General features: G+C 34.0%; 1 pseudogene; it reads right to left on the bottom strand.

Moving 5' to 3' along the window:
• Positions 1-4,217: 4,217 nt before the first annotated feature.
• Positions 4,218-4,561, bottom strand: LOC118896370 (annotated as a pseudogene).
• Positions 4,562-7,202: the final 2,641 nt, after the last annotated feature.

Raw genomic sequence — 7,202 nt, 5'->3', positions numbered from 1 at the left:
GTAAGGAATTAAGAGATAAAATTAAAAATTTCAGCAGAAAACCAGAAACTATGAAAAAGAACCAAATAGAAATTCTAGGGATAAAAAATAATAATTGAAATTAAGAATGCAGTGGATTGAATTTAACAGCAGTTTAAAGCAAGCTGAGGAAAAACTTCAGTGAACTGGATGATAGGTCAGGAAGATCTTTTAGACAAAACATGGAGAGACAAAAAGATGGAAAATAGATAAAAGAAACTAAAAATTACATGGATCATCATGAAAAGCTGTAACACATCTGAAGCTGGAATTCCAAAAGGGAGAAGAGAGTAGATGCAGCAGGAGCAATATTTGAAGAGATAATGGCTGTGAACTTTCCAAATATGATAAAACATGTGAAATCACAGATTTAAGAAATAATATAAACACCAAGCAGGATAAATAGAAATAAAACCACATCTTGGCACATTAGAGAGAAACTGCTAGAAACCAAAGACAAAGAAAAAAATTTGAAAGACAGGCAAAGGGGAAAAAAAAAAGTTATATTACCATTAAAGGAGCAACCATGATCCCAACAGTTAATTTCTCAACAGAAGTGGAAAAATCAGAGAAGGGAATGATATCTTTAAAGTGCTGAAGGAAAATAATTGACCACTTAGAATCTTATGATCTTAAAAATTCTTTCAAAATTGAAGGAGAAATAAAGATGCATATGCAATTAAAATACCTATCAAGTGAATAGTAAATAGAGTTGAAGTGTTCTAAAGGCCTTGCATTGAGAAGTGGTAAAAGATTTTAAGACGTCAAAGATGTAATTGCTAAGGTAATCATTAAACAAATGACAAAAGAATGTATGTATGTAAAATTACAATAATGGAGAGAAAAAGATGGAATAATATAAACCACTTAATCTAATAGAAGGCAAGAAAGGATAGAAACCAGAACACAGAACAGGTGCACTAATAAAATGCAAATAGAGAAAGTTTATTTATTTTTTAAAAAATTTATTTATTTATTATATTTTATTTTTGGCTGTGTTGGGTCTTCATTTCTGTGCGAGGGCTTTCTCCAGTTGCGGCGAGCGGGGGCCACTCTTCACCGCGGAGCGAGGGCCTCTCAGTGTCGCGGCCTCACCCGTTGCGGAGCACAGGCTCCAGACGCGCAGGCTCAGTAGTTGTGGCTCACGGGCTTAGTTGCTCCGCGGCATGTGGGATCTTCCCAGACCAGGGCTCGAACCCGTGTCCCCTGCATTGGCAGGCAGATTCTTAACCACTGCGCCACCAAGGAAGCCCCGAAAAAGTTTATTTTAAAGCAAAAAGTATACTACAGATAAGAATATTGATAATGATAAAAGGTTTATTCACCAGGATATAATAATTCTAAATGTATATGTAGCTAATAATTTAGCTTCAAAATATCACAAGCAAAAAATGACAATTAAGAGAAATAGTCAAATTCACCATCATAGTGGGAGATTTTTAATATACTTTTTTCTTAGTAACTGATAGAACAATTAGAAAATTCAATACAGATATAAAAGGTTTGAGCAACACAATGAAAAACGACAAAATAGGCATACCCTTCACTATACCCAGTGGCTGCAAAATCCGTTTTTTCTAAACGCACTTGAAAAATTCATCAAAGTTGAACATATGTTGTGTCATAAAATAAATGGGTCTCAACAAATTTTAAAGATTAAAATTATAGGAACTGTGTTATTTAAACCAGTGGAAAGAAATCATTAAGCAAAAGAAAAGTAGAAAACCCCCAAATGTATGAAAGTTAAGTAGTACACTTCTAAAAATGTATGGGGCAAAGGCGAAATCACAGTATAAATTAGAATGTAACCACAATGTTCGTTGCAGCTCTATTTACAATAGCCAGGACATGGAAGCAACCTAAGTGTCCATCAACAGATGAATAGATATAGAAGATGTGGCACATATATACAATGGAATATTATTCAGCCATAAAAAGAAATGAAATTGAGTTATTTGTAGTGAGGTGGATGGGCCTAGAGTCCGTCATACAGAGTAAAGTAAGTCAGAAAGAGAAAAACAAATACCATGTGCTAACACATATATATGGAATCTAAAAAAAAAAAAAAAAAAAAAGGTCATGAAGAACCTAGGGGCAGGATGGGAATAAAGATGCAGACCTACTAGAAAATGGACTTGAGGACACGGGGAGGGGGAAGGGTAAGATGGGACAAGTGAGAGAGTGGCATGGACATATGTACACTACCAAATGTAAAATAGATAGCTAGTGGGAAGCAGCTGCATAGCACAGGGAGATCAGCTCGGTGCTTTGTGACCACCTAGAGGGGTGGGATAGGGAGGGTGGGAGAAAGGGAGATGCAAGAGGGAAGAGATATGGGGATATATGTATATGTATAGCTGATTCACTTTGTTATAAAGCAGAAACTAACACACCATGGTAAAGCAATTATACTTCAATAAAGATGTTAAAAAAATGTATTTTTCAACTGAATTAAAATGAAAATAGGGCATTTTCATATGATGTATTGTGAGATAACAGCTAAAGCTCTGCACAAAGAAGTTTATGGCCTTAGTTTCATATATTATAAAAGAAAAATGTAAAAGTAAATGATCTAAGCATCTATTAAAGTAAATGATTTAAGCATAAAAAATTAGGGGAAAAAACAACAAATTAAACCCAAAGAAAAAAGAAAAAATAGTAAAAATTGGAGCAGATATTAATGAAAACATTTCCTAATATACAATAGAGAAGATTATTGAAGCCCAAAGCTGGTTTGAATAATTAGTAATAAACACATTGGCCAAATTGAGCAACAATAAGGTAGTTATGAAAATAAGACTTCACTGTGTATCCTACAGACATTAAATGACATAAAAATATTATGAACAATATTAGGACAATGCATTAGAAAACTTAGATGAAATGGACAATTTACTATAAATACAAAAGTACCAAATTTAGATGAAATGGAAAACCTACTAGAAAAACGCAACTTAACAAGACAAGAAGAAAAGAAGACTGCTACAAGAATTAAAAAAAAAAAAAAATCAGTAATTTAAAACCTTCACTCAAAGAATACTCCAGGTTCAGATGGCTTCTCTGAGTTTTACTAATTACTTGAGAAAGAAACAATACCAGTTTTACACAGTCTCTTCTAGTAGGTAGGAAAGGGAAAACTTCCCAACTCAGTTTTTAAAAAAATCCACAAATCAAGTATCAATTCACTTAAATTTAAAACCTATCTTGTAGTTTTAACCTTCTGAAAAAATTTTTAAATAAAGTCTGGGGTATTTAATTTTCCTTTTGGTTCTAGCACCTTTGATTTGCAAAACTAATTATTCTTCAAGTAAATTGATAGTAGACTAGGAACTTTTATCTTCATTGAACCAGTCGTAAAATAATGTACTGATGTATAAGTTACTGCTTCCATTAAAGGTACAACTTTCCAATTTCAATAACTGAACAAGAGATAAATATTTCTTTAATGAATGCATCTTCCTCTATGTAGGCAGCCATTTATAACAACTAGTTCACTTGCTTTTTAGATAAGATGCCTCATTGCTTAACGAGACAAGATATTAACATTAGACACATTTCTCCATTAACCTATATAAAGTTGTGAGATTCTCTGTTTTTGAGCAAAAGTAAAAACACTGATATATAAACTTAGTGACACATTCTGGAAGGTACTTAATTGAGCGCTATAACTTAGCAATTAATCTCCAAAATGAATACCCATTTAATTTACAGTGTTTGCAGTTTTTTTGTAGTATGAACTACAACACTCCCTTGCCTTCACTCTAATAAAGGTCAGTGGTGAGACATTTTTATATAAAAGAGACTCCATTCCTATATTCTTTAGAAATTATCATTTTATCTACTGAACACGAGTAAAGGCATTTACCTGCATAACTAAATTCTGCATTAAAAACATAGCTTAAAAGAAGCAAGTTGATAGATGAAGCATCAGTTAGTTCATTCTTTCTCTAAAACGTGGGATTGTTTAAAAAAGTTCATTAAGAACTTCAGAAATAACTTATAGATGAGGAGATATATACAAGAAGGGGCTATCTTATCCAAGAATAACCAGAGAAATCGTAGAGTGTCACGAGCTTTGCAGCTAGTCTGTGAGGTTAAAGTTCAAGAAATATTGTCATCCACGGGGCTCCTTTGTTTCTATCTTGTTTACAGTCTCTTTCACAAAAATGGATTCAAAATAGAATGGAAAGTTTTCACTCTCAACAATTGTCTTTGAACACATGAGCAAGTTCAGTAATAAACTTTCATCTCTTATCGCTGTTGCTCTCAAAGGCAAGTTCATATTTCCAACCAAGAGTAATTTTATAATTTTCACAATAGATATCCACTACAGCATGTTCACCAGGGAGAGGGCCTGTCCTCTGCTGGATCACAGCCCACATTCACCCAGAATTAGAGGTGGGCTTGGTGTTGACTAACGTGAAAGGACTTGGATATCAACACAGCATGATGCTAAATGAGCTTTGCAGTGGATACAGCAGTAAATTCAGTGACAGTTTGGCAGGTAACCTTGGAAAGTTACGGAGTTTGTCATTTTCATCATCTCTGCTGGAAGTTTTTCACTCAGCTCAGGGCTGGCACGTGAAGAACTGCAACTCTGTTGGATTCTGTGAGAAAAGAAACCCTGGAATACTGAGGCAAAAGCTGTTATTTTGAAGGGTGTATACAGATGAGCAGAGAGAAGATGTCACAGTGCACGCTCAACTGTCTGTGCCCTGGCCAGCTCCCCTCCCCACAGTCCTAGCACACAGCACCTATCGGGCCAGGTACACACTGCCACCAGCTAGATCAACAGTCAGTCAGTTCACTGCATGTCTGGGTACTGCTTGCTCAGGCCGTCAGGCAGCCGGTGGCTGATGGCTCCTCCATGTGGCATGAAGCCTTCTCCCTGTCATGGACCAGCCTCATTTGATAAGACTTGCTTCATCTTGATGACATCATCTGATGCGCCCATTATGGAAAAGTTAATTACAGGCCAGTCTCACTCATGAATATAGATTAAAAAATCCAAAATTAGTGTTAGCAAACTGAATCCAGCAATATATAAAAAGGATACTATATCAGGACCAAGTTTTTGTTTTTTTTTGGGGGAGGGTTGGGGTTTTTTTTTTTTTTTAGTGCCAGAAATGTAAGGCTGGTTCAGAATTCAAATATCAAACAATGTAATGCACTGTATGAAAGAACAAAGGAGGAAAATCATAAGATTATCTCCATAGATGCAGAAAGCCCATTAAAAATTAATATTTATGGTAATAAACTCATGGAAAGCTGGCAATAGAATGCAACTTCCTTAATTTGATAGAGTACTCACAAATAATCTCCAAGAAACATTACCCTCGTGTTGAAATACTGAAAGCTACGTCTCCTTTTTGAAATAAGAAACAAGACAAATATATCCACTATCACCATTGAATATTCAACATTTACATTAAAGAGCCTAGGCAGCCAGCGCAATAAAGAACAAAAAAAGAGAAAAGAATAATGCCTATAAAAGGAGAAATCAAACACTTGATACATCATAGAAAATCCAAAATACTATATAGATAAATTATTTAGAATAGGTTAATTTAGCAAGCTTGCCAAATATATGGCCAATATACAAAATTATACTTTGTATATATCAGCAATAATTTATTAGAAAATAAAAATTATTCAATTTTCAAAAAATCAACTATATAGAACTATATCTAGCAAAAATTTGTGAGCTCTCTTCTCAGAAAATGAAAAATATTGAGAGAAATTAAAGAAACCCTAAATAAGTAGCTACATCATATTTCTGGATTGGAAGACTCAACAGTTTAAAGATGTAATTCCTATCAGTATGCCAGATTTCTCTGTGTGTGTGTGTGTGTGTGTGTGTGTAGAAATTGACAAACTAATTGGAAAAAGTATATGGAAATGCAAAGGTCTAAGAATAGCCAAGACTTCTCTGGTTCCATATACAGAAGTTTTAGGTGCATCAAAGTCCTAAGTACAAAAAGTAAAGCAAAAAATCCACTAGAAGTTAACATCAGGAGAATGTATTCTTGACTGTGGAGAATTATGTGACTTACCTGATAGATAAACTGAAAAGAATAACAGGTTCAGATTCTCCATTCTCTTTTTTCCCTTTTCCTGTCTTCCATTGGATAATTGGAACTTGTTTTTGTATTTGCTTGTTGAAAAGTTATTCTATATTTTTTACTTCAGGTAGTTGCCTTCATCATAAGACTCATGTTTATTTATCTCCACTGATTCTTTAAACATTGTCAGTATTTATATACTGCCCTTAACAAGAACACTCACATTCTTTCTTACACTTCTTGTCTCCCCCACCAGCTCCATCATACTGATATTTTCTAGAATTTTATTTCTAGTTTATTAGAGTTATACATTCTCTTCTTCTTTGTCCTTTAAAATTGCTTGGATAGTAATATATCTTACCAAGAAATTTGATACACACTACTTCCCATATTTCTTGTACTTCTGAATGTGTTTCAGAAGTACACAATCTTACTATTACGTTTGTGTGTGTGGTAGCAAAAAAAAAACTGGTAAAGCCTGTGTGCCCAAGAATATTTTATTATGTCTTCATATTTGAATGACAATTTGGTTGCTTGGAAAAAATCTAGTTTTGAATGTATCTTTCTTCAGTACTTTAAAAATAACTGCTTCATTAATTTCTTGTACCTTGTATTAGGGTTAATAGGTGTAATTACGATATGATTCTTATTCTTTTATAGGTGATCTTCAATCCAGATGCTTTTAGAATTTTTGCTTTATCTTTGCTAATCTTGAATTACACTTCTAGATAGAGGTGTACTTCACTTTATATCTTCTGTTTGAATTCTATGGGTCTTTTAACTTTCAGATTTTTTATCTAGCTTTATTTCTAGGAAATTTATCCTCATTATTTCTTCAAACATTTTCTCCTCTTTATTTTTTGTCTTTCTTTCTAAGTCCCATTATCCAGATATAGACAGTTTTCCCTTCTTCCACAGATCTAAAATGCTCTTATATATTTTCTATCTCTTTATTCTTCTGCCTCCTGGGAGAGTTGCTCTAATTGTACATTACAGATTTGTTCTGCAGCATACCTCTGAGCTCATATTTCCCTTGAGGTATAAGATACCCTGTCTGATGATGTGTCAGATAATATCTGTTGGGAGAGCTAAGGCAAAAGAAGAGGATGAATCCCGGGGCAC

Source organism: Balaenoptera musculus, chromosome 6 (genome assembly GCF_009873245.2).
Source record: "Balaenoptera musculus isolate JJ_BM4_2016_0621 chromosome 6, mBalMus1.pri.v3, whole genome shotgun sequence".
In the NCBI taxonomy this organism is placed as follows: Eukaryota; Metazoa; Chordata; class Mammalia; order Artiodactyla; family Balaenopteridae; genus Balaenoptera; species Balaenoptera musculus.
The sequence above is the reverse complement of the archived record's forward strand: the minus strand, read 5'-3'. Positions and strand labels throughout refer to the sequence as shown.